The sequence below is a fragment of the Panulirus ornatus genome, chromosome 73 (assembly GCF_036320965.1).
Source record: "Panulirus ornatus isolate Po-2019 chromosome 73, ASM3632096v1, whole genome shotgun sequence".
NCBI classification, from domain to species: Eukaryota; Metazoa; Arthropoda; class Malacostraca; order Decapoda; family Palinuridae; genus Panulirus; species Panulirus ornatus.
In genome coordinates this window covers 11,155,169-11,183,127 of record NC_092296.1, presented here as the reverse complement: position 1 = coordinate 11,183,127, position 27,959 = coordinate 11,155,169, and the positions used below count along the sequence as shown (strand labels likewise).

Sequence of the window (27,959 nt, the reverse complement as noted above, 5' to 3'; positions counted from 1 at the left end):
GTCATATCAAAGGAAGAATTATCTGCTAATTATTCTTGTCTATTATCCTTTATTCATTTTTGAGTACAGTCGAATTGGAAGTATATATTCTCATGCAGTAGTTAAATGATATAAGCAATTAACGATTTAATAGCAAATTATTCCTGTAAATCAATCATATAATGTTTCTTTCCTACAGAAAACCATGGAGTGTTTGGTTTAAGTGCCATACAGATAAGCAGGCGAGGTTCGTATAATGTTTTCTATCATCGTAGTACAGATATTTTTGTTTGGGTTGGGTCAGGGGGTCAAGACGGTGGACTCAAAATGTTTATGATCCCCCTTCAAAATTACAATGAATTACAATTACTTGATCACAATTGATTAGAATTACCATCATTTACTTCTATCTTATTTTCAGTTACAATCACAGATACAATTTGTTCGTAATTTATTGCATTTCAGTGGAATTTAATCACAATTACTTTAACTCTGGTGTGGGATGAGGGTTTGGAGAAGGTTGGGATGTGGGTGTGGGGTGTGGAGAAGGTTGGAATGTGGGGTATGGGGTGTGGAGAAGGTTGGGATGTGGGGTGTGGAGGAGGTTGGGATGTGGGGGTGTGAAAGGCTGTGGTGTGGGGTGTGGGGTGTGGAGAAGGTTGGGATGTTGGGTGTGGAGTGAGGGATGTGAAGAAAGCTGGGATGTGGGGTATGGAGAAGGTTGGGATGTGGGGTGTGGAGTGAGGGGTGTGAAAGGCTGGGGTGTGGGGTGTGGAGAAGGCTGAGGTGTGGGGTGTGAAGTGAGGGGTGTGAGAAGGCTGGAGTGGAGGGTGTGTGGTGTGGGGTGTGGAGAAGGCTGGGGTGTGGGATGTGGAGTGAGGGGTGTGAGAAGGCTGGAGTGGAGGGTGTGGGGTGTGGAGAAGGCTGGGGTGTGGGATGTGGAGTGAGGGGTGTGAGAAGGCTGGGGTGGAGGGTGTGGGGTGTGGAGAAGGCTGGGGTGTGGGATGTGGAGTGAGGGGTGTGAGAAGGCTTGGGTGGAGGGTGTGGATGGATAAAGTTAGATAACTCAGCAGGAAGTTAGCATTAAGTTCTAGCTGTGAGTATGTTGACTTATGATATGGATTTTCATTTGACGGTTATCTATAATATGATGTCTAACATGAGGAGCTCACACAAGCCACAGGTGTCACCAGGTCATGTGATGTTCTGTCAGACAACCTGTGGGGCTTTGCCAAATGTCCCTCATCCAGGAACTCTGAACACGTTAACCGTGAAGCCATACAACGTTTATCAAAACTTAGGAACTCATCTAGAATACTAAACAAGTAATAAAAACATCTACATCAACTTGGTGAGTTCAACAAAGGTAATATGAACCCGGGATTAATGAAGAATAAAACAGTACATCAAGTTGGAAATACTAAAATGTCACACACTTTATCATTTGATTTACTGTTTATCAAGGTTATCTGTGATATTCTCTGTCGTGCTCCCTTTTTCACCACCATCATTCACACTATCTTCATTTCCATCACCATAGCGTGTTTCGTCTGTATTTCTGCCATCATTATTTCCATTATCAACACCATCGCCTGGTCCATCACCACCGCCACCACTTCTAGGCGTGCCTCTTCGATCATCATTTCGGTGGTCATCATCATCATCTCTACCATCATCGTTTTCGTCGGTAAAAATCTTTTGGGTTCGCCCCATTGGAGTACCAAGAGCTACCACGCGAAGGGCCTGTAACAAAGAAGGAATGGTTGACTATACCTCATCCACATCCAGGCCCCACAGAACTTTCCATGGTTTACCCCATACGCTTCACATGCCCTGGTTCGATCCATTGACAGCACGTAGACCCCGGTATACCACGCCTATCATCCTCATACATGTTCAGGCCCCGATCACTCAAAATCTTATTCACTCCATCTTTCCACCTCCAATTTGGTCTCCCACTTCTCCTCGTTCCCTCAACCTCTGACACATATATCCTCTTGGTCAATCTTTCCTCGCTCATTCTCTCCATATGACCAAACCATTTCAAAACACCCTCTTCTGCTCTCTCAACCACACTCTTTTTATTACCACACATCTCTCTTACCCTTACATTACTTACTCGATCAAACCACCTCACACCACATATTGTCGTCAAACATCTCATTTCCAGCACATCCATCCTCCTGCGCACAAGTCTCTCTATAGCCCACGCCTCGCAACCATACAACATTGTTGGAACCACTATTCCTTCAAACATAGCCATTTTTGCTTTCCGAGATAATGTTCTCGACTTCCAAACATTCTTTAAGGCTCCCAGAATTTTCACTCCCTCCCTCACCCTATGATTCACTTCCGCTTCCATGGTTCCATCCACTGCTACATCCACTCCCAGATATCTGAAACACTTCACTTCCTCCAGTTTTTCTCCATTTAAACTTACCTCCCAATTGACTTGACCCTCAACCCTACTGTACCTAATAACCTTACTCTTATTCACATTTACTCTCAACTTTCTTCTTTCACACACTTTGCCAAACTCAGTCACCAGCTTCTGCAGTTTCTCACATGAATCAGCCACCAGCGCTGTATCATCAGCGAACAACAACTGACTCACTTCCCAAGCTCTCTCATCCACAACAGACTTCATACTTGCCCCTCTTTCCAAAACTCTTGCATTGACCTCCCTAACAACCTCATCCATAAACAAATTAAACAACCATGGAGACATCACACACCCCTGCCGCAAACCTACATTCACTGAGAACCAATCACTTTCCTCTCTTCCTACACGTACACATGCCTTACATCCTCGATAGAAACTTTTCACTGCTTCTAACAACTTGCTTCCCACACCGTATATTCTTAATACCTTCCACAGAGCATCTCTATCAACTCTATCAAATGCCTTCTACAGATCCATAAATGCTACATCAAATCCACTTGCTTTTCTAAGTATTTCTCACATACATTCCTCAAAGCAAACACCTGATCCACTTCTGAAACCACACTGCTCTTCCCCAATCTCATGCTATGTACATGCTTTCACCCTGTCAATCAATACCCTCCCATATAATTTACCAGGAATACTCAAGAAACTTACACCTCTGTAATTTGAGCACTCACCTTTGTCCCCTTTGCCTTTGTACAATAGCACTATGCAAGCATTCCGCCAATCCACAGGCACCTCACCATGAGTCATACATACATTAAATAACCTTACCAACCAGTCAACGACACAGTCACCCCTTATTTATATATTCCACTGCAATACCATCCAAACCCGTTGCCTTGCCGGTTTTCATCTTCCGCAAAGCTTTTACTACCTCTTCTCTGTTTACCAAATAATTTTCCCTAGCCCTCTCACTTTGCACACCACCTCGACCAAAACACCCTATATCTGCCACTCTATCATCAAACACATTCAACAAACCTTCAAAATACTCACTTTACCTCCTTCTCACATCGCCACTACTTGTTATCACCTCCCCATTAGCCCCCTTCACTGAAGCTCCCATTTGTTCCCTTGTCTTACGCACTTTATTTACTTCCTTCCAAAACATCTTTTTATTCTCCCTAAAATTTAACGATACTCTTTCACGCCAACTCTCATTTGCCCTCTTTTTCACCTCTTGCACCTTTCTCTTGACCTCCTGCCTCTTTCTTTTATACATCTCCCACTCATTTGCATTATTTCCCTGCAAAAATCGTCCAAATGCCTCTCTCTTCTCTTTCACTAATAATCTTACTTCTTCATCGCACCACTCACTGCCCTTTCTAATCTGCCCACCTCCAACTCCTCTCATGCCACAAGCATCTTTTGCGCAAGCCATCACTGCTTCTCTATATGCATCCCATTCCTCCCCCACTCCCCTTACTTCCTTTATTCTCACCTTTTTCCATTCTGTACTCAGTCTCTCCTGGTACTTCCTGACACAAGTCTCCTTCCCAAGCTCACTTACTCTCACCACTCAATTCACCCCAATATTCTCTCTTCTTTTCTGAAAACCTCTACAAATCTTCACCTTCATCCACAAGATAATGATCAGGCATCCCTCCAGTTGCACCTCTCAGCACATTAACATCCATAAGTCTCTCTTTTGCGCGCCTATCAATTAACACGTATTCCAATAATGCTCTCTGGCCATCTCTCCTACTTACATACATATACTTATGTATATCTCTCTTTTTAAACCAGGTATTCCCAATTACCAGTCCTTTTTCAGCACATAAATCTACAAGCTCTTTACCATTTCCATTTACAACACTGAACACCCCATGTATACCAATTATTCCCTCAACTGCCACATTATTCACCTTTGCATTCAAATGGTCCATCACTATAACCCGGTCTCGTGCATCAAAAGCACTAACACACTCATTCAGCTTGTCCCATAACACTTGCCTCTCATGATCTTTCTTCTCATGCCCAGGTGCATATGCACCAATAATCACCCATCTCTCTCCATCAACTTTCAGTTTTACCCATATCAATCTAGAGTTTACTTTCTTACACGCTATCACATACTCCCACCACTACTGTTTCAGGAATAGGGGTACTCCTTCCTTTGCTCTTGTCCTCTCACTAACCCCTGACTTTACTCCCAAGACATTCCCAAACCACTCTTCCCCTTTACCCTTGAGCTTCGTTTCACTCAGAGCCAAAACATCCAGGTTCCTTTCCACAAACATACTACCTATCACTCCTTTTTTCTCATCTTGGTTACATTCACACACATTTAGACATCCCAATCTGAGCCTTCGAGGAGGATGAGCACTCCCCGCGTGACTCCTTCTTCTGTTTCCCCTTTTAGAAATATAAATACAAGGAGGGGAGGGTTTCTAGCCCCCCCGCTCCCGTCACCTTTTGTCGCCTTCTAGGACACGCGAGGAATGCGTGGGACTGAGTATTTTGAAGGTTTGTTGAATGTGTTTGATGATAGAGTGGCAGATATAGGATGTTTTGGTCAAGGTGGTGTGCAAAGTGAGAAGGTTAGGGAAAACGATTTGGTAAACAGAGAGGAGGTAGTAAAAGCTTTGCGGAAGATGCAAGCCGGCAAGGCAGCAGGTTTGGATGGTATTGCAGTGGAATTTATCAAAAAATGGGTTGACTGTATTGTTGACTGGTTGGTAAGGTTATTTAATGTATGTATGACTCATGGTGAGGTGCCTGAGGATTGGCGGAATGCTTGCATAGTGCCATTGTACAAAGGCAAAGGGGATAAGAGTGAGTGCTCAAATTACAGAGGTATAAGTTTGTTGAGTATTCCTGGTAAATTATATGGGAGGGTATTGATTGAGAGGGTGAAGGCATGTACAGAGCATCTGATTGGGGAAGAGCAGTGTGGTTTCAGAAGTGGTAGAGGATGTGTGGATCAGGTGTTTGCTTTAAAGAATGTATGTGAGAAATACTTAGAAAAGCAAATGGATTTGTATGTAGCATTTATGGATCTGGAGAAGGCATATGATAGAGTTGATAGAGATGCTCTGTGGAAGGTATTAAGAATATATGGTGTAGGAGGCAAGTTGTTAGAAGCAGTGAAATGTTTCTATCGAGGATGTAATTCATGTGTACGTGTAGGAAGAGAGGCAAGTGATTGGTTCTCAGTGACTGTAGGTTTGCGGCAGGGGTGTGTGATATCTCCATGGTTGTTTAATTTGTTTATGGATGGGGTTGTTAGGGAGGTGAATGCAAGAGTTTTGGAAGGAGGGGCAAGTATGCAGTCTGTCGTGGATGAGAGAGCTTGGGAAGTGAGTCAGCTGTTGTTCGCTGATGATACAGCGCTGGTGGCTGATTCTTGTGAGAAACTGCAGAAGCTGGTGACTGACTTTGGTAAAGTGTGTGCAAGAAGAAAGTTGAGAGTAAATGTGAAAAAGAGTAAGGTTATTAGGTACAGTAGGGTTGAGGGTCAAGTAAATTGGGAGGTAAGTTTAAATGGAGAAAAACTGGAGGAAGCGAAGTGTTTTAGATATCTGGGAGTGGATTTGACGTCGGATGGAACCATGGAAGCGGAAGTGAATCATAGGGTGGGGAGGGGGCGAAAATTCTGGGAGCCTTGAACAATGTGTGGATGTCGAGAACATAAAAAGAGTGTGGTTGAGAGAGCAGATGAGGGTGTTTTGAAATGGTTTGGTCACATGGAGAGAATGATTGAGAAAAGATTGACCAAAAGGATATATGTGTCAGAGGTGAAGGGAACGAGGAGAAGTGGTAGACCAAATTGGAGGTGGAAAGATGGAGTGAAAAAGATTTTGAGTGATCGGGGCCTGAACATGCAGGAGGGTGAAAGGCGTGCAAGGAATAGAGTGAATTGGAATAATGTGGTGTACCGGGGTCGACGTGCTGTCAATGGATTGATCCAGGGCATGTGAAGCGTTTGGGGTAAACCATGGAAAGTTCTGTGGGGACTGGATGTGGAAAGGGAGCTGTGGTTTCAGTGCATTATTACATGACAGCTAGAGACTGAGTGTGAACGAATGGGGCCTTTGTTGTCTTTTCCTAGCGCTACCTCGCACACATGAGGGGGGAGGGTGTTGTTATTCCATGTGTGGCGAGGTGGCGATGGGAATGAATAAAGGCAGACAGTATGAATTATGTACATGGGTATATATGTATATGTCTGTGTGGGTATATATATGTATACATTGAGATGTATAGGTATGTGTATTTGCGGGTGTGGACGTGTATGTATATACATGTGTATGTGGGTGGGTTGGGCCATTCTTTCGTCTGTTTCCTTGCGCTACCTCGCTAGGACGCCATTTGGTAAACATGTTTTGGACAATCACATGTTTACCAAATGGCGTCCTAGCTTCGTCTCTTCGATCTATATCGAATGACTGTTACATTTCTCTCTTGTGTCTCCCCTGATGATGTGATTATTACACGGAAGTGCACTTGAGAACTTATCTTTTTTCATTTTCCCCCGTGGACTGATAGGAATATATATATACATATATATATATATATATATATATATATATATATATATATATATATATATATATATATGTATATATATATATATATATATATATATATATATATATATATATATATATATATATATATACATATATATATATATATATATATATATATATATATATATATATATATATATATATATATATATATACATATATATATATATATATATATATATATATATATATATATATATATATATATATATATATATATATATATATATATATATATATTCCCTGGGGATAGGGGAGAAAGAATACTTCCCACGTATTCCCTGCGTGTCGTAGAAGGCGACTAAAAGGGAAGGGAGCGGGGGGCTGGAAATCCTCCCCTCTCGTTTTTTTTTTTATAATTTTCCAAAAGAAGGAACAGAGAAGAGGGCCAGGTCCTCTGTTCTTAACGCTACCTCGCTATCGCGGGAAATGGCGAATAGTATGAAATATATATATATATATATATATATATATATATATATATATATATATATATATATATATATATATATATATATATATTTCAAGCTAAAAGTTTGTTTCTAAATTGTTCTTACATTTTTCATATGTATATATATGTATGTGTGTGTGTGTGTGTGTATGTGCATATGTGTGTGTGTGTGTGTGTGTGTGTGTATATGTATATATATATGTATATTATTCCCTGGGGATAGGGGTGAAAGAATACTTCCCACGTATTCCTCGCGTGTCGTAGAAAGCGACTAGAGGGGACGGGAGCGGGGGGCCGGAAATCCTCCCCTCCTTGTATTAACTTTCTAAAATGGGAAACAGAAGAAGGAGTCACGCGGGGAGTGATCATCCTCCTCGAAGGCTCAGAGTGGGGTGCCTAAATGTGTGTGGATGTAACCAAGATGTGAAAAAAGGAGAGATAGGTAGTATGTTTGAGGAAAGGAACCTGGATGTTTTGGCTCTGAGTGAAACGAAGCTCAAGGGTAAAGGGGAAGAGTGGTTTGGAAATGTCTGGGGAGTAAAGTCACGGGTTAGTGAGAGGACAAGAGCAAGGGAAGGAGTAGCAATACTCCTGAAACAGGAGTTGTGGGAGTATGTGATAGAATGTAAGAAAGTAAATTCTCGATTAATATGGGTAAAATTGAAAGTTGATGGAGAGAGGTGGGTGATTATTGGTGCATATGCACCTGGGCATGAGAAAAAAGATCATGAGAGGCAAGTGTTTTGGGAGCAGCTAAATGAGTGTGTTAGCGGTTTTGATGCACGAGACCGGGTTATAGTGATGGGTGATTTGAATGCAAAGGTGAGTAATGTGGCAGTTGAGGGAATAATTGGTATGCATGGGGTGTTCAGTGTTGTAAATGGAAATGGTGAAGAGCTTGTAGATTTATGTGCTGAAAAAGGACTGATGATTGGGAATACCTGGTTTAAAAAGCGAGATATACATAAGTATACTTATGTAAGTAGGAGAGATGGCCAGAGAGCGTTATTGGATTACGTGTTAATTGACAGGCGTGCGAAAGAGAGACTTTTGGATGTTAATGTGCTGAGAGGTGCAACTGGAGGGATGTCTGATCATTATCTTGTGGAGGCTAAGGTGAAGATTAGTATGGGTTTTCAGAAAAGAGGAGTGAATGTTGGGGTGAAGAAGGTGGTGAGAGTAAGTGAGCTTGGGAAGGAGACCTGTGTGGGGAAGTACCAGGAGAGACTGTGTACAGAATGGAAAAAGGTGAGAACAATGGAAGTAAGGGGAGTCGGGGAGGAATGGGATGTATTTAGGGAATCAGTGATGGATTGCGCAAAAGATGCTTGTGGCATGAGAAGAGTGGGAGGTGGGCTGTTTAGAAAGGGTAGTGTGTGGTGGGATGAAGAAGTAAGAGTATTAGTGAAAGAGAAGAGAGAGGCATTTGGACGATTTTTGCAGGGAAAAAATGCAATTGAGTGGGAGGTGTATAAAAGAAAGAGACAGGAGGTCAAGAGAAAGGTGCAAGAGGTGAAAAAAAGGGCAAATGAGAGTTGGGGTGAGAGAGTATCATTAAATTTTAGGGAGAATAAAAAGATGTTCTGGAAGGAGGTAAATAGGGTGCGTAAGACAAGGGAGCAAATGGGAACTTCAGTGAAGGGCGTAAATGGGGAGGTGATAACAAGTAGCGGTGATGTGAGAAGGAGATGGAATGAGTATTTTGAAGGTTTGTTGAATGTGTCTGATGACAGAGTGGCAGATATAGGGTGTTTTGGTCGAGGTGGTGTGCAAAGTGAGAGGGTTAGGGAAAATGATTTGGTAAACAGAGAAGAGGTAGTAAAAGCTTTGCGGAAGATGAAAGCCGGCAAGGCAGCAGGTTTGGATGGTATTGCAGTGGAATTTATTAAGAAAGGGGGTGACTGTATTGTTGACTGGTTGGTAAGGTTATTTAATGTATGTATGACTCATGGTGAGGTGCCTGAGGATTGGCGGAATGCGTGCATAGTGCCATTGTACAAAGGCAAAGGGGATAAGAGTGAGTGCTCAAATTACAGAGGTATAAGTTTGTTGAGTATTCCTGGTAAATTATATGGGAGGGTATTGATTGAGAGGGTGAAGGCATGTACAGAGCATCAGATTGGGGAAGAGCAGTGCGGTTTCAGAAGTGGTAGAGGATGTGTGGATCAGGTGTTTGCTTTGAAGAATGTATGTGAGAAATACTTAGAAAAGCAAATGGATTTGTATGTAGCATTTATGGATCTGGAGAAGGCATATGATAGAGTTGATAGAGATGCTCTGTGGAAGGTATTAAGAATATATGGTGTGGGAGGCAAGTTGTTAGAAGCAGTGAAAAGTTTTTATCGAGGATGTAAGGCATGTGTACGTGTAGGAAGAGAGGAAAGTGATTGGTTCTCAGTGAATGTAGGTTTGCGGCAGGGGTGTGTGATGTCTCCATGGTTGTTTAATTTGTTTATGGATGGGGTTGTAAGGGAGGTAAATGCAAGAGTCCTGGAAAGAGGGGCAAGTATGAAGTCTGTTGGGGATGAGAGAGCTTGGGAAGTGAGTCAGTTGTTGTTCGCTGATGATACAGCGCTGGTGGCTGATTCATGTGAGAAACTGCAGAAGCTGGTGACTGAGTTTGGTAAAGTGTGTGGAAGAAGAAAGTTAAGAGTGAATGTGAATAAGAGCAAGGTTATTAGGTACAGTAGGGGTGAGGGTCAAGTCAATTGGGAGGTGAGTTTGAATGGAGAAAAACTGGAGGAAGTGAAGTGTTTTAGATATCTGGGAGTGGATCTGTCAGCGGATGGAACCATGGAAGCGGAAGTGGATCATAGGGTGGGGGAGGGGGCGAAAATTTTGGGAGCCTTGAAAAATGTGTGGAAGTCGAGAACATTATCTCGGAAAGCAAAAATGGGTATGTTTGAGGAATAGTGGTTCCAACAATGCTGTATGGTTGCGAGGCGTGGGCTATGGATAGAGATGTGCGCAGGAGGATGGATGTGCTGGAAATGAGATGTTTGAGGACAATGTGTGGTGTGAGGTGGTTTGATCGAGTAAGTAACGTAAGGGTAAGAGAGATGTGTGGAAATAAAAAGAGCGTGGTTGAGAGAGCAGAAGAGGGTGTTTTGAAATGGTTTGGGCACATGGAGAGAATGAGTGAGGAAAGATTGACCAAGAGGATATATGTGTCGGAGGTGGAGGGAACGAGGAGAAGAGGGAGACCAAATTGGAGGTGGAAAGATGGAGTGAAAAAGATTTTGTGTGATCGGGGCCTGAACATGCAGGAGGGTGAAAGGAGGGCAAGAAATAGAGTGAATTGGAGTCATGTGGTATACAGGGGTTGACGTGCTGTCAGTGGATTGAAGCAAGGCATGTGAAGCGTCTGGGGTAAACCATGGAAAGCTGTGTAGGTATGTATATTTGCGTGTGTGGACGTGTGTATGTACATGTGTATGGGGGGGGGGGGTTGGGCCATTTCTTTCGTCTGTTTCCTTGCGCTACCTCGCAAACGCGGGAGACAGCGACAAAGTATAAAAAAAAAAAAAAAAAAATATATATATGTATATATAGCGGAGAAAGAATATTTTCCACGCATTCCTCACGTGTCGTAGAAGGCGACTAAAGGGAACGGGGGGGAGGGGGGGGGCTAGAAACCCTCCCCTCGTATCTAAATTTCTAAAAGGCGAAACAGAAGAAGGAGTCACGCGGGAGTGCTCATCCCCCTCGAAGGCTCAGATTGGGGTGTCTAAATGTGTGTGGATGTAACCAAGATGTGAAAAAAGGAGAGATAGGTAGTATGTTTGAGGAAAGGAACCTGGATGTTTTGGCTCTGAGTGAAACGAAGCTCAAGGGTAAAGGGGAAGAGTGGTTTGGGAATGTCTTGGGAGTAAAGTCAGGGGTTAGTGAGAGGACAAGAGCAAGGGAAAGAGTAGCACTACTCCTGAAACATCAGTGGTGGGAGTATGTGTTAGCGTGTAAGAAAGTAAACTCTAGATTGATATGGGTAAAACTGAAAGTTGATGGAGAGAGATGGGTGATTATTGGTGCATATGCACCTGGGCATGAGAAGAAAGATCATGAGAGGCAAGTGTTTTGGGACAAGCTGAATGAGTGTGTTAGTGATGGGTGATTTGAATGCAAAGGTGAATAATGTGGCAGTTGAAGGAATAATTGGCATACATGGGGTGTTCAGCGTTGTAAATGGAAATGGTAAAGAGTTTGTAGATTTATGTGCTGAAAAAGGACTGGTGATTGGGAATACCTGGTTTAAAATGAGAGATATACATAAGTATATGTATATAAGTAGGAGAGATGGCCAGAGAGCATTATTGGATTACGTGTTAATTGATAGGCGCGTGAAAGAGAGACTTTTGGATGTTAATTTGCTGAGAGGTGCAACTGGAGGGATGTCTGATCATTATCTTGTGGAGGCAAAGGTGAAGATTTGTAGAGGTTTTCAGAAAAGAAGAGAGAACGTTGGGATGAAGAGAGTGGTGAGAGTAAGTGAGCTTGGGAAGGAGACTTGTGTCAGGAAGTACCAGGAGAGACTGAGTACAGAATGAAAAAAGGTGAGAACAAAGGAGGTAAGGTGAGTGGGGGAGGAATGGGATGCATATAGAGAAGCAGTGATGGCTTGCGCAAAAGATGCTTGTGGCATGAGAAGCGTGGGAGGTGGGCAGATTAGAAAGGGTAGTGAGTGGTGGGATGAAGAAGTACGATTATTAGTGAAAGAGAAGAGAGAGGCATTTGTACGATTTTTGCAGGGAAATGATGCAAATGAGTGGGAGATGTATAAAAGAAAGAGGCAGGAGGTCAAGAGAAAGGTGCAAGAGGTGAAAAAGAGGGCAAATGAGAGTTGGCGTGAAAGAGTATCATTAAATTTTAGGGAGAATAAAAAGATGTTTTGGAAGGAGGTAAGTAAAGTGCGTGAGACAAGGGAACAAATGGGAATTTCAGTGAAGGGGGCTAATGGGGAGGTGATAACAAGTAGTGGCGATGTGAGGAGATGGAGTGAGTATTTTGAAGGTTTGTTGAATCTGTTTGATGATAGAGTGGCAGATATAGGGTGTTTTGGTGGAGGTGGTGTGCAAAGTGAGAGGGTTAGGGAAAATGATTTGGTAAACAGAGAAGAGGTAGTAAAAGCTTTGCAGAAGATGAAAGCCGGCAAGGCACCGGGTTTGGGTGGTATTGCAGTGGAATTTTAGAAAAAAAGGCGGTGACTGTATTGTTGACTGGTTGGTAAGTTTATTTAGTGTATGTATGACTCATGGTGAGGTGCCTGAGGATTGGCGGAATGCTTGCATAGTGCCATTGTACAAAGGCAAAGGGGACAAAGGTGAGTGCTCAAATTACAGAGGTATAAGTTTGTTGAGCATTCCTGGGAAATTATAGGGGAGGGTATTGTTGATTGAGAGGGTGAAGGCTTGCACAAAGCATGAGATTGGGGAAGAGCAGTGTGGTTTCAGAAGTGGTAGAGGATGTGTGGATCAGGTGTTTGCTTTGAAGAATATATGTGAGAAATACTTAGAAAAGCAAATGTATTTGTATGTAGCATTTATGGATCTGGAGAAGGCATATGATAGAGTTGATAGAGATGCTCTGTGGAAGGTATTAAGAATATATGGTGTGGGAGGCAAGTTGTTAAAATCAGTGAAAAGTTTTTATCGAGGATGTAAGGCATGTGTACGTGTAGGAAGAGAGGAAAGTGTTTGGTTCTCAGTGAATGTAGGTTTGCGGCAGGGGTGTGTGATGTCTCCATGGTTGTTTAATTTGTTTATGGATGGGGTTGTTAGGAAGGTTAATGCAAGAGTTTTGGAGGGAGGGGTAAGTATGCAATCTGTTGTGGATGAGAAATCTTGGGAAGTGATTCAGTTGTGTTTCGCTGATGACACAGCGCTGGTGGCTGATTCATGTGAGAAACTGCAGAAGTTGGTGACTGAGTTTGGCAAAGTGTTTGAAAGAAGAAAGTTGAGAGTAAATGTGAATAAGAGCAAGGTTATTAGGTAAAGTAGGGTTGAGGGTCAAGTCAATTAGGAGGTAAGTTTGAATGGAGAAAAACTGGAGGAAGTGAAGTGCTTCAGATATCTGGGAATGGATGTAGCAGCGGATGGAACCATGGAAGCGGAAGTGAATCATAGGGTGGGGGAGGGGGCGGAAATTCTGGGAGCGTTGAAGAATGAGTGGAAGTCGAGAACGTTATCTCGGAAAGCAAAAATGGGTATGTTTGAAATAATTGTGGTTCCAACAATGTCGTATGGTTGCGAGGCGTGGGCTATGGATAGAGTTGTGCGGAGGGTGGATATGCTGGAAATGAGATGTTTGAGGACAATATGTGGTGTGAGGTGGTTTGATCGAGTAAGTAATGTAAGGGTAAGAGAGATGTGTGATAACAAAAAGAGTGTGAGAGTGAGAGAGCAGAAGAGGGTGTGTTGAAATGGTTTGGTCACATGGAGAGAATGAGTGAGGAAAGATTGACCAAGAGGATATATGTGTCAGAGGTGGAGGGAACGAGGAGAAGTGGGAGACCGAATTGGAGGTGGAAAGATGGAGTGAAAAAGATTTTGTGTGATCGGGGCCTAAACATGCAGGAGGATGAAAGGCGCGCGAGGAATAGAGTGGATTGGAACGATGTGGTATACCGGGGTCGACGTTCTGTCAATGGATTGAACCAAGGCATGTGAAGCGTTTGGGGTAAACCATGGAAAGTTGTGTGGGTCCTGGATGTGGAAAGGGAGCTGTGGTTTTGGTGCATTATTACGTGACAGCTAGAGAATGAGTGTGAACGAATGGGGCCTTTGTTGTCTTTTCCTAGCGCTACCCCGCACACATGAGGGGGGAGGGTGTTGTTATTCCATGTGTGGCGGGGTGGCGATGGGAATGAATAAAGGCAGACAGTATGAATTATGTACATGGGTATATATGTATATGTCTGTGTTTAAATATATGTATACGTTGAGATGTATAAGTATGCATATTTGCGTGTGTGGACGTGTATGTATATACATGTGGATGTGGGTTGGCTGGGCCATTCTTTCGTCTGTTTCCTTGCGCTACCTTGCTAATGCGGGAGACAGTGACAAAGCAAAAATAATATCTATATATATATATATATATCATAGGGTTGGGGAGGGGGCGAAAATCCTGGGAGCCTTGAAGAATGTATGGAAGTCGAGAACATTATCTCAGAAAGCAAAAATGGCTGTGTTTGAAGGAACAGTGGTTCCAACAATGTTTTATGGTTGCGAGGCGTGGTCTATGGATAGAGTTGTGCGCAGGAGGGTGGATGTGTTGGAAATGAGATGTTTGAGGACAATATGTGGTGTGAGGTGGTTTCATCGAGTAAGTAATGTAAGGGTAAGAGAGATGTGTGGAAATAAAAAGAGTGTGGTTGAGAGAGCAGAAGAAGGTTTTTTGAAATTGTTTGGGCACATGGAGAGAATGAGTGAGGAAAGATTGACCAAGAGGATATATGTGTCGGAGGTGGAGGGAACGAGGAGAAGTGGGAGACCAAATTGGAGGTGGAAAGATGGAGTGAAAAAGATTTTGAGTGATCGGGGCCTGAACATGCAGGAGGGTGAAAGGCGGGCAAGGAATAGAGTGAATTGGATCGATGTGGTATACCTGGGTCGACGTGCTGTCAATGGATTGAATCAGGGCATGTGAAACGTCTGGGGTAAACCATGGAAAGTTGTGTGGGGCCTGGATGTGGAAAGGGAGCTGTTGTTTCGGGCATTATTACATGACAGCTAGAGACTGAGTGTGAACGAATGGGGCCTTTGTTGTCTTTTCCTAGCGCTACCTCGCACACATGAGGGGGGAGGGGGATGTTATTCCATGTGTGGCGAGGTGGCGATGGGAATGAATAAAGGCAGACAGTGTGAATTGTGTGCATGTGTATATATGTATGTGTCTGTGTGTGTATATATATGTGTACATTGAGATGTATAGGTATGTATATTTACGTGTGTGGACGTGTATGTATATACATGTGTATGTGGGTGGGTTAGGCCATTTCTTTCGTCTGTTTCCTTGCGCTTCCTCGCTAACGCGGGAGACAGCGACAAAGCAAAATGATAATAATAATAATAATGATATATATATATATATATATATATATATATATATATATATATATATATATATATATATATATATATATATATATATATATATATATATATATATATATATATATATATATATATATATATATATATATATCCTTAATACCCAGGGATACAGTACAGTGGGCCAGACACTTCATCCTCACTCTGCACCAAATTTAAGCTTGAAATTGGACACATCTCAGGCTAGCAGTGAACCATCTATGCCTCATCTGACTTTCACAGTGGGTTTAGGTACTAATTCTGATTTTCATAGTACCTCAGCTAGTTTGAGTCAGCCTGTTAGTACCACTGAAAGTAGTGGTAAAGTGCAGCAAAATGCATTGAACCAAGCCAGTGTTCAGGGTCAGAATGTTAGCATAAGCCAAAATGAGGCAGTTTTAGATACTGACAGAGAAAGAATAAACATTGGGTTTAATGTAACTGGACTGGGAAGCACTGAGTTTGAGGATCTTCTTAAGAGATAGAGTTTGAGTTTTAAATCTTCATATCATTTTTCTTCCATTTGCCATCCCCCCCCAACCTGGTTGATCGTCCTTTTGCTAGGAGTTGTCATGCGCTCAGAACAGAGCATTTCCTCCTTTGTTTTTGATTTTAATAATTATATATATATATATATATATATATATATATATATATATATATATATATATATATATATATATATATATATATATATTCATATATATATATTCATATATATATATATATATATATATATATATATATATATATATATATATATATATATATATATATATATATATATATATATATATATATATATGGATTTGTATGTAGCATTTATGGATCTGGAGAAGGCATATGATAGAGTTGATAGAGATGCTTGTGGAAGGTATTAAGAATATATGGTGTGGGAGGCAAGTTGTTAGAAGCAGTGAAAAGTTTTTATCGAGGATGTAAGGCATGTGTACGTGTAGGAAGAGAGGAAAGTGATTGGTTCTCAGTGAATGTAGTTTTGCGGCAGGGGTGTGTGATGTCTCCATGGTTGTTTAATTTGTTTATGGATGGGGTTGTTAGGGAAGTGAATGCAAGAGTTTTGGAAAGAGGGGCAAGTATGAAGTCTGTTGGGGGATGAGAGAGCTTGGGAAGTGAGTCAGTTGTTGTTCGCTGATGATACAGCGCTGGTGGCTGATTCATGTGAGAAACTGCAGAAGCTGGTGACTGAGTTTGGTAAAGTGTGTGAAAGAAGAAAGTTAAGAGTAAATGTGAATAAGAGCAAGGTTATTAGGTACAGTAGGGTTGAGGGTCAAGTCAATTGGGAGGTGAGTTTGAATGGAGAAAAACTGGAGGAAGTGAAGTGTTTTAGATATCTGGGAGTGGATCTGGCAGCGGATGGAAACATGGAAGCGGAAGTGGATCATAGGGTGGGGGAGGGGGCGAAAATTCTGGGAGCCTTGAAGAATGTGTGGAAGTCGAGAACATTATCTCGGAAAGCAAAAATGGGTATGTTTGAAGGAATAGTGGTTCCAACAATGTTGTATGGTTGCGAGGCGTGGACTATGGATAGAGTTGTGCGCAGGAGGATGGATGTGCTGGAAATGAGATGTTTGAGGACAATGTGTGGTGTGAGGTGGTTTGATCGAGTAAGTAACGTAAGGGTAAGAGAGATGTGTGGAGATAAAAAGAGCGTGGTTGAGAGAGCAGAAGAGGGTGTTTTGAAATGGTTTGGTCACATGGAGAGAATGAGTGAGGAAAGATTGACCTAGAGGATATATGTGTCGGAGGTGGAGGGAACGAGGAGAAGAGGGAGACCAAATTGGAGGTGGAAAGATGGGGTGAAAAAGATTTTGTGTCACGGGGCCTGAACATGCAGGAGGGTGAAGGAGGGCAAGGAATAGAGTGAATTGGATCGATGTGGTATACCGGGGTTGACGTGCTGTCAGTGGATTGAATCAAGGCATGTGAAGCGTCTGGGGTAAACCATGGAAAGCTGTGTAGGTATGTATATTTGCGTGTGTGGACGTATGTATATACATGTGTATGGGGGTGGGTTGGGCCATTTCTTTCGTCTGTTTCCTTGCGCTACCTCGCAAACGCGGGAGACAGCGACAAAGCAAAAAAAAAAAAAAAAAAAAAAAAAAAAAATATATATATATATATATATATATATATATATATATATATATATATATATATATATATATATATATATATATATATATATATATCATCCCTGGGGATAGGGGAGAAAGAATACTTCCCACGTATTCCCTGCGTGTCGTAGAAAGCGACTAAAAGGGGAGGGAGCGGGGTGCTGGAAATCCTTCCCTCTTGTTTTTTTTTTTTTTTAATTTTCCAGAAGAAGGAACAGAGAAGGGGGCCAGGTGAGGATATTCCCTCAGAGGCCCAGTCCTCTGTTCTTAACGCTACCTTGCTAATTCGGGAAATGGCGAATAGTTTGAAAGAATATATATATATATATATATATATATATATATATATATATATATATATATATATATATATATATATATATATATATATATATATGTGTGTGTGTGTGTGTGTGTGTGTGTGTGTGTGTGCGAAATTCATACTTGCTGCCTTCATTCATTCCCGTCCCACCTATCCACACATGAAATGACAACCCCTTCCCCTCGCATGCGCGCGAGGTATCGCTAGGAAAATACAACCAAGACCACATTCGTTCACTCTCAGTCTCTAGCTGTTATGTATAATGCACCAAAGCCACAGCTTCCTTTCCACATCCAGGCCCCACAAAACTTTCCATGGTTTACCCCATACGCTTCACATACCCTGGTTCAATCCATTGACATCACGTCGACCCCGGTATACCACATCGTTCCAATTCACTTTGTGCTTTGCTCGCCTTTCACCTTCCTGTATGTTCAGGCCCTGATCGCTCAAAATCTTTTTCACTCCATCCTTCCACCTCCAATTTGGTCTCCCACTTCTCCTCATTCACTCCCCTTCTGACACATATATCCTCTTTGTCAATCTTTCCTCACTCATTCACTTCATGTGACCAAAGCATTTCAATACACCCTCTTCTGCTCTCTCAACCACACTCTTTTTATTACCACACATCTCTCTTACCCTTTCATTACTTGCTCGATGAAACCACCTCACACCACATATTGTCCTCAAACATTCAATGTCCAACACATCGACCCTCCTCAGGAAAACCCTATGTATAGCCTATGCCTCGTAACCATATAAAATTCTTGGAACCACTATTCCTTCAAACATACCCATTTTTGCTCTCTGAGATAACGTTCTCGCTTTCCATATATTCCTCAACACTCCCAGAACCTTTGCCCCTTCCCCCATCTTGTGGCTCACTTCCGCTTCCATGGTTCTGTCCGCTGCCAAATCCACTCCCAGATATCTAAAACACTTTACTTCCTCCAGTTTTTCTCCATTGAAACTTACCTCCCAATATATATATATATATATATATATATATATATATATATATATATATATATATATATATATATATATATATATATATATATATATATATATACACAGACATATGTAGATAATTCATACTTATTGTCTTTATTCATTTCCGTCGCCACCCCGCCACACATGAAATGATAACCTCCTTCCCTCGGACGCGCGCGAGGTAGCTCTAAGAAAAGACAACAAAGGCCACATTCGTTCACACTCAGTCTTTAGCTGTTACGTATAACGCACCGAAACCACAGCTCCCTTTAGACATCCAGGCCCCACAGAACTTTCCATGGTTTACCCCAGACCCTTCACATGCCCTAGTTCAATCCATTGATAGCACGTCGACTCCGGTATACCACATCGTTCCAATTCACTCTATTCCTTGCTCGCCTTTCACCCTCCTGCATGTTCAGTCCCCGATCGCTCAAATTCTTTTTCACTCCATCCTTCCACCTAAAATCTGGCATCCCATTTCTCCTCGTTCCCTCCACCTCTGACACATATATCCTTTTTGTCAATCTTTTCTCACTCATTCTCTCCATGTGACCAAACCATTTCAAAGCACCCTCTTCTGCTCTCTCAACCACACTCTTTTTATTGTGACACATCTCTGTTACCCTTTCATTACTTACTCGATCAAAGCACTTCACACCACATATTGTCCTCAAACATCTCATTTCCAACACATCCACCCTCCGCACAGCTCTATCCATAGCCCGCGCCTCGCAACCATATAACGTTGTTGGAATCACTATTCCTTCAAACACCCATTTTTGCTTTCCGAGATACTGTTCTTGCCTTCCACACATTTTTCAGAGCTCCCAGAACTATCGCCCCCTCCCCCACCCATTGACTCGCTTCTGCTTCCATGGTTCCATCCGCTGCCTAATCCTGTCTCAGATATCTAAAACACTTCACTTCCTCCAGTTTCTCTCCATTTAAACTTACCTCCCAGTTGACTTGTCCCTCAACCCTACTGTACCTAATAAACTTGCTCTTATTCTCATTTTCTCTCGGCTTTCTTCTTTCACACTTTACCAAACTCAGTCACAAACTTCTGCACTTTCTCAGCTGAATCAGTTACTAGCGCTGTATCATCAGTGAACAACAACTGACTCACTTCCCAAGCCCCCTCATCCACAACAGACTGCATACTTGCCCCTCTCTCTAAAATTCTCGGATTCACCTACTTAACAACCCCATCCATAAACAAATTAACTACCATGAGGACATCATGCACCCTTGCCGCAAGACGACATTCACTGTGAACCAATCACTTTCCTCTCTTCCTACTCGTACACATGCCTTACATCCTCGATAAAAACTTTTCACTGCTTCTAACAACTTGCCTCCCACTCCATATATCCTTAATACCTTCCACAGAGCATCTCTATCAACTATATCATATGGCTTCTCCAGATCCATAAATGCTACATACAAATACATATGATTTTCTAAGTATTTCTCACATACATTCTTTAAGGCAAACACCTGATCCACACATCCTCTACCACTTCTGAAACCACACTGCTCTTCCCCAATCTGATGCTCTGTACATGCCTTCACCCTCTCAATCAATACCCTCCCATATAATTTCCCAGGAATACTCAACAGACTTATACCTCTCTAAGTTGAGCACTCACTTTTATCCCCTTTGCCTTTGTACAATGGCACTATGCATGCATTCCGTCAATCCTCAGGCACCTCATCATGAGTCATACATACATCAAATATCCATACCAACCAGTCAACAATACAGTCACCCCCTTTTTAAATAAATTCCACTGCTATACCATCTAAATCCGCTACATTGCCGGCTTTCATCTTCCGCAAAGGTTTTACTACCTTTTCTCTGTTGACCAAATCATTCTCCCTAACCCTCTCACTTTGCACACCATCTCGGCCAAAACACCCTATATCTGCCACTCTATCATCAAAAACATTCAACAAACCCTCAAAATACTCACTCCATCTCCTTCTCACATCACCACTTCTTGTTATTACCTCCCCATTAGTCCCCTCCACCGATGTTCCCATTTGTTGTCTTGTCTTACACACTTTATTTACCTCCTTCCAAAACATCTTATTATTCTCCCTAAAATCTAATGATACTCTCTCACCCCAACTCTCATTTGCCCTCTTTTCCACCTCTTGCACCTTTCTCTTGACCTTCTGCCTCTTTCTTTTATACATCTCCCCGTCATTTGCCCTATTTTCTGCAAAACTCGTTGAAATGCCCCTCTGTTCTCTTTCACTAATGATCTTTCCTCTTCATCCCACCACTCGCTACCCTTTCTAATCAACCCACCTCCCACGCTTCTCATACCACAAGCAGCTTTTGTTTAAGCCATCACTGCTTCCCTAAATACATCCCATTCCTCCCTCACTCCCCTTACGTCCTTTGCTCTCACCTTTTTCCATCCTGCACTGAGTCTCTCCTGGTACTTCCTCACACAAGTCAACTTCTCAAGCTCACTTACTCTCACCACTCTCTTCACCCCAACATTCTCTCTTCTTTCCTGAAAACCTCTACAAATCTTCACCTTCGCCTCCACAAAATAATGATCAGATATCCCTCCACTTGCTCTTCTCTGCACATTAACTTCCAAAAGTCTCTGGTTCGCGCGCTTATCAATTAACACATAACCTAATAACGCTCTCTGGCCATCTCTCCTACTGACATACATATGCCTATGCATATCTCTCTTTTTAAACTAAGTATTCCCAATCACCAGTCCTTTTTCAGCACATAAATCTACAAACTCTTCACCACTTCCATTTACAACACTGAACATCCCATGTGCGCCAATTATTTCTTCAACTGCCACATTATTCACCTCTGCATTCAAATCACCCATCACTATAACCTGTTCTCGAGCATCAAAGCTACTAACACACTCACTCAGCTGCTCCCAAAACACTTGCCTCTCATGATCTTTCTTCTCATGACCAGGTGGATACGCACCAATAATCACTCATTTCTCTCCATCCACTTTCAGTTTTGCCCATATCAATCTAGAATTTACTTTCTTACCCTCTATCACATACTCCCACAACTCCTGTTTCAGGGGTAGTGGTACTCCTTCTCTTGCTCTTGTCCTCTCACTAACCCCTGACTTTACTCCCAAGACATTCCCAAACCAATCTTCCCCTTCACCCTTAAGCTTCGTTTCACTCAGAGCTGAAACATCCAGGCTCCATTCCTCAAACATACTACCTATCTCTCTTTTTTCTCATTTTGGTTACATCCACACACATTCACACATCCCAATCTGAGCACTCGAGGAGGATGAGCACTCCCTGTGTGACTCCTTCTTCTGTTCCCTCATTTAGAAAGTTGAAATACAAGGAGGGGAGGGTTTCTAGCCCCCTGCTTCCGTCCCCTTTAGTCACCTTCTACGACACGTGAGGGATGCGTGGGAAGTATTGTTTCTCCCCTATTATTATCATTAGTACTATTATCATTGATATCATTATCATAATTATTATCATTATTATCATTATTGTTATTATTATTATCATTATTATTATTATTATTATCATTATTATATTATTATTATTATTATTATTATTATTATTATTATTATCATTGTTATTACTATTATCAATATTTTCACTACAAATATTGTTACTCATGTAGCCCAATCATGTTCACAAGTAGCTCAAAAGCAATACGAAGTAGTCCAAAAAATAGCAACTAGTAGATTAAAAGTAGCCGAATCCGCTACTTTTCGCCCAGTCTGGAGACCCTTTGGTCACCCACTATCTCCTTCTTACTCATGTGTACAAGGTACTTGTAGTCGTCCTTAGCGTCCATGGAGCCGATAGCGCTGCCCAAGACTTGGAACGTCCTATATTATTGACGTACCAAGTCTTACGCTTGCCATCGACCTCCATGTTGAGGGACCGACACTGGAAGCTCATTTTCACAAGGAGTCTCTGACATGAAGGTCTATTGCTTTCTGTAGGCCAGCTAGCGTCTTCGCCACCAGAACTAAGTCATCGGCAAACGCTAACACTGACACTTTCTGGTCACCGAATCCAAGAACCACGCCCGATTCCTCAACCCTTGCCATTCCTTCATCAACTACAAGGTTAAAAAGAATGGGCGATGAGGGGTCCCCCTGCTTGATCACACGAGTTATTCGTATTTCGCCCGACATCCCGCCGCTGCCTTCATGTGAAGGTTGGATACGTCGACACAATATATACCCTGACGAGGACAGGAATGCCCTTCTGCGACATTGCCCGCTCGATGGTGCTATGAATAACATTATCGAATGCTTTGGCCATGTCGGGGAATGCCAGGTGCACACTGTGGGCGTGTGTGTGCCAGCGTGACCGATCATAGCGTCCAGGATCGTGAGGTTCTGAAAGCTTTCGTCCACAGGAACGAATGCCTTTTGAGCTCCATCTATCTGGACGAGGCTCGAGATGCGGCTGCTTAAAGATCTTATGAAGCAGACGCATTACGGCGCACGAGATGGTGATTGGCTTGTAGTCCTTAGGTTAGGTTGGATTAGATACCTTCTATATCAGCATCCTCCTGTTTGCGTGAGTGGTTCAGGCAGGGTAGACGTGGCGAGCCACAGGATAATCCTGCACAGTACACGCGGAGGAATGGACTTCAAGAGTCGCGTTTGCATTCCGTCGAGGGTCGGAGGCAGAGGTTTGGGTGGTTTGAGGTGGTGTGCTGCCTCGTCCACGGTTAAAACCTCTACCAGTGGTTCGCTGCTTGGGTCATAGTCGGTTATGACTCGTCCCTCCGGCTCAGATGGTCGAGAGAAGAGAGCTCCCCAAGAGCGCACCCATCTACCATACACACCCACACCTTGCATCAGTGTCCATACCATACCAATGTGGGTCCCTCTACCATACACACCCACCCCATGCATCAATGTCCATACCCTGCTCATGTGGGTTCAAGTACCCTACACACATTCAATACAAAAACTAGGAAAAATATCAGAAGGTGGACTACAAGACAGTTTACGCCGATTTAGAGAAAAAAGCAGCAGGATTCAGTGGAATAGCAAGAAACATGCTATTCAATCTTCCCCAAAATGCTATTAGAACATTAGCATCAAGATATTTTCCATGCACATTAAAGAAAGCTAAAGTAATCTTCATACCAAAAGAAGGAAAAGACCCAAAAGTTATCCTAAATTACAGACCATGGTATCTGCTTATTAGACATAACCGTGAAATTACTAGAAAAAATAATGAACACTCGACTGTTAGCATATATAGATGAAAATTTGAATAATTCTATAGAGCACGGATTTAGAGAAACACACAGCTATAGCTACAATAACAGAAATACTAGCAAGAGAAAAGCTAAGAACAATCAAGTAAACATGGAGCTAAGAGATGTCTCCAAAGCATTTGATAAAGTATAGCAGGTAGAACTGAAATATGAAACACTGCAACTAGGACTTCCGAAACCATACTGTGACGATCTGCAAGACAGAGAAGCATACATACGTTGTTGTATAAGGGAATGTATGTATAGGGAATCCTATACAACTACAGAGTGGAGTCTCACAAGGTGGATGCTTCTCCCCAACTATGTTTATAATATACACATCAGGTATGCCTCCACCAACACAGTATACTGAGTATATCATGCATGCAGATGATATAACCAATAATAATACATCCAGTAAAATCAAAATCAATAATGACAAAACCAAGAGCTAGTGCAATAGAAAATATTGATAACTTTGAATACAAATGGATTATCAAAACAAATATAAATGATAAAGACATTCAAAATAATAACAACTGAGAAATTTAACAATGATCCAATAACAGGCCAAGAAGATTTGTATACATATAATACAGAACGTACATTACTGGTACTGAACATTACAGGCAGAGGTATGAACAACTTGATAACATTACAGGCAGAGTATGAACAACTTGATAACATTACAGGCAGAGATATGAACAACTTGATAACATTACAGGCAGAGATATGAACAACTTGATAACATTACAGGCAGAGATATGAACAACTTGATAACATTACAGGCAGAGGTATGAACAACTTGATAACATTACAGGCAGAGATATGAACAACTTGATAACATTACAGGCAGAGGTATGAACAACTTGATAACATTACAGGCAGAGGTATGAACAACTTGATAACATTACAGGCAGAGATATGAACAACTTGATAACATTACAGGCAGAGATATGAACAACTTGATAACATTACAGGCAGAGGTATGAACAACTTGATAACATTACAGGCAGAGGTATGAACAACTTGATAACATTACAGGCAGAGGTATGAACAACTTGATAACATTACAGGCAGAGGTATGAACAACTTGATAACATTACAGGCAGAGATATGAACAACTTGATAACATTACAGGCAGAGATATGAACAACTTGATAACATTACAGGCAGAGGTATGAACAACTTGATAACATTACAGGCAGAGGTATGAACAACTTGATAACATTACAGGCAGAGGTATGAACAACTTGATAACATTACAGGCAGAGATATGAACAACTTGATAACATTACAGGCAGAGGTATGAACAACTTGATAACATTACAGGCAGAGGTATGAACAACTTGATAACATTACAGGCAGAGATATGAACAACTTGATAACATTACAGGCAGAGGTATGAACAACTTGATAACATTACAGGCAGAGATATGAACAACTTGATAACATTACAGGCAGAGGTATGAACAACTTGATAACATTACAGGCAGAGGTATGAACAACTTGATAACATTACAGGCAGAGGTATGAACAACTTGATAACATTACAGGCAGAGGTATGAACAACTTGATAACATTACAGGCAGAGGTATGAACAACTTGATAACATTACAGGCAGAGGTATGAACAACTTGATAACATTACAGGCAGAGGTATGAACAACTTGATAACATTACAGGCAGAGATATGAACAACTTGATAACATTACAGGCAGAGGTATGAACAACTTGATAACATTACAGGCAGAGGTATGAACGACTTGATAACAGAAAAACCTAAGAAGAACAATTGAATTATGAGCTAAGTTACAAAGATGTTGACATATAAGTTAGAAAATAGAAATAGAATGTGTACAACATTGATAAGTCTGGTAGAATGATATCCATCCATACTTGTACATATCATAAAGTTGACAAATGTAAAGAAATCACGAGGAGCACAACACAAAGTTCTGAAATTTACATTCAGTATAAGTTATCCTGAAATAATCTGAAATGAAAAACTACATCAAATAGCAAATTTACCATCAATGAATATATGTCTTCACGACAGGGCAAAAAAAAAAAAAAAGTATGGAAAAAATTAAACAAAATACAGAAATATTTGAAAATGTTTGATAAAAAGAGAAGATAATCGAGAAAAAGCCATTACTGGTTCTCATGTAGCAGGGAAATAATATTAAATAATCCCACACCAAAATATATATACAAGATGAGGTAAGTCCCCCCCCCCCCCCACACACACACACACAACATCCAAGATGTGTAAAATAAACAACAAACAATCAAATAAGATAATAATCATACAAGATTGGGTAAGCAACCAGTAACACAAGGTCCTGGTGCCCCACACACCAACAAACGCAATAAACAACTATTGAATTGACAGCAAAACAAACTTTGGATAATAAGTTACATTAAAGTCTGACAATAGTTAAGATAAACGAAACATCAAATAAAAATAAGAACAATGTAGTTTCTCTGGATAATCCCAGAGTCTTTTGGACATTACCTGTTCTTCCCATTTTCTACTTCACTTTTCCTAAAACAAACTCCCCACCCCACTCCACCCCACAAACTCCCCACCCCACTCCACCCACAAACTCCCCACCTCACTCCACCCACAAACTCCCCACCCCACTCCACCCCACAAACTCCTCACCCCACTCCACCCCACAAACTCCCTACCCCACTCCACCCACAAACTCCCCACCCCACTCCACCCCACAAACTCCTCACCCCACTTCACCCCACAAACTCCCCACCCCACTCCACCCACAAACTCCCCACTCCACTCCACCCACAAACTCCCTACTCCACTCCACCCCACAAACTCCCCACCCCACTCCACCCACAAACTCCCCACTCCACTTCACCCACAAACTCCTCACCCCACTCCACCCACAAACTCCTCACCCCACTCCACCCACAAACTCCTCACCCCACTCACCCCACAAACTCCCCACTCCACTCCACCCACAAACTCCCCACCCCACTCCACCCACAAACTCCCCACCCCACTCCACCCACAATCTCCCCACCCCACTCCACCCCACAAACTCCCCACCCCACTCCACCCCACAAACTCCTCACCCCACTCCACCCACAAACTCCTCACCTCACTCCACCCACAAACTCCCCACCCCACTCCACCCCACAAACTCCCCACCCCACTCCACCCACAAACTCCCCACTCCACTCCACCCACAAACTCCCCACTCCACTCCACCCACAAACTCCTCACCCCATTCCACCCACAAACTCCCACCCCACTCCACCCACAAACTCCACACCCCACTCCACCCCACAAACTCCCCACCCCACTTCACCCACAAACTCCCCACCCCACTCCACCCACAAACTCCCCACTCCACTCCACCCCACAAACTCCCCACCCCACTCCACCCCACAAACTCCCCACTCCACTCCACCCACAAACTCCCCACCCCACTCCACCTCACAATCTCCCCCATTCCCAAGCCTAGACTTCCAATCAACACCAAGAAAGAGGAACTTCCATGTTTGCTTCAGCCACACGCAAGCAACTCCATGGTAAGTGTTGTGTACATCAAACTTGACCCAAGTTATAATAACTCACATTATGATTGGGTTTATCCTTCTTTGAACTCTCCATCCAGTCGGAAGAAACTGTTTCTGTCTACCACGATTTATATGAAAATATGAAGGAGATATCAAGTGTTTCTCACCGAGCAGCAAATACAACTGAACCACGCTAGACATGATAAGTG

The 27,959-nt window shown here is 42.2% G+C and overlaps 1 long non-coding RNA gene across 1 annotated transcript; it reads right to left on the bottom strand.

The window, feature by feature from the left end:
• Nucleotides 1-29: 29 nt before the first annotated feature.
• On the bottom strand, nt 30-27,959 carry LOC139748304 (uncharacterized). The gene is made up of 2 exons (XR_011712628.1): nt 27,809-27,959; nt 30-1,722 (listed from the first exon to the last, which is right to left on the bottom strand). It is a non-coding gene; the product is annotated as an uncharacterized lncRNA (long non-coding RNA).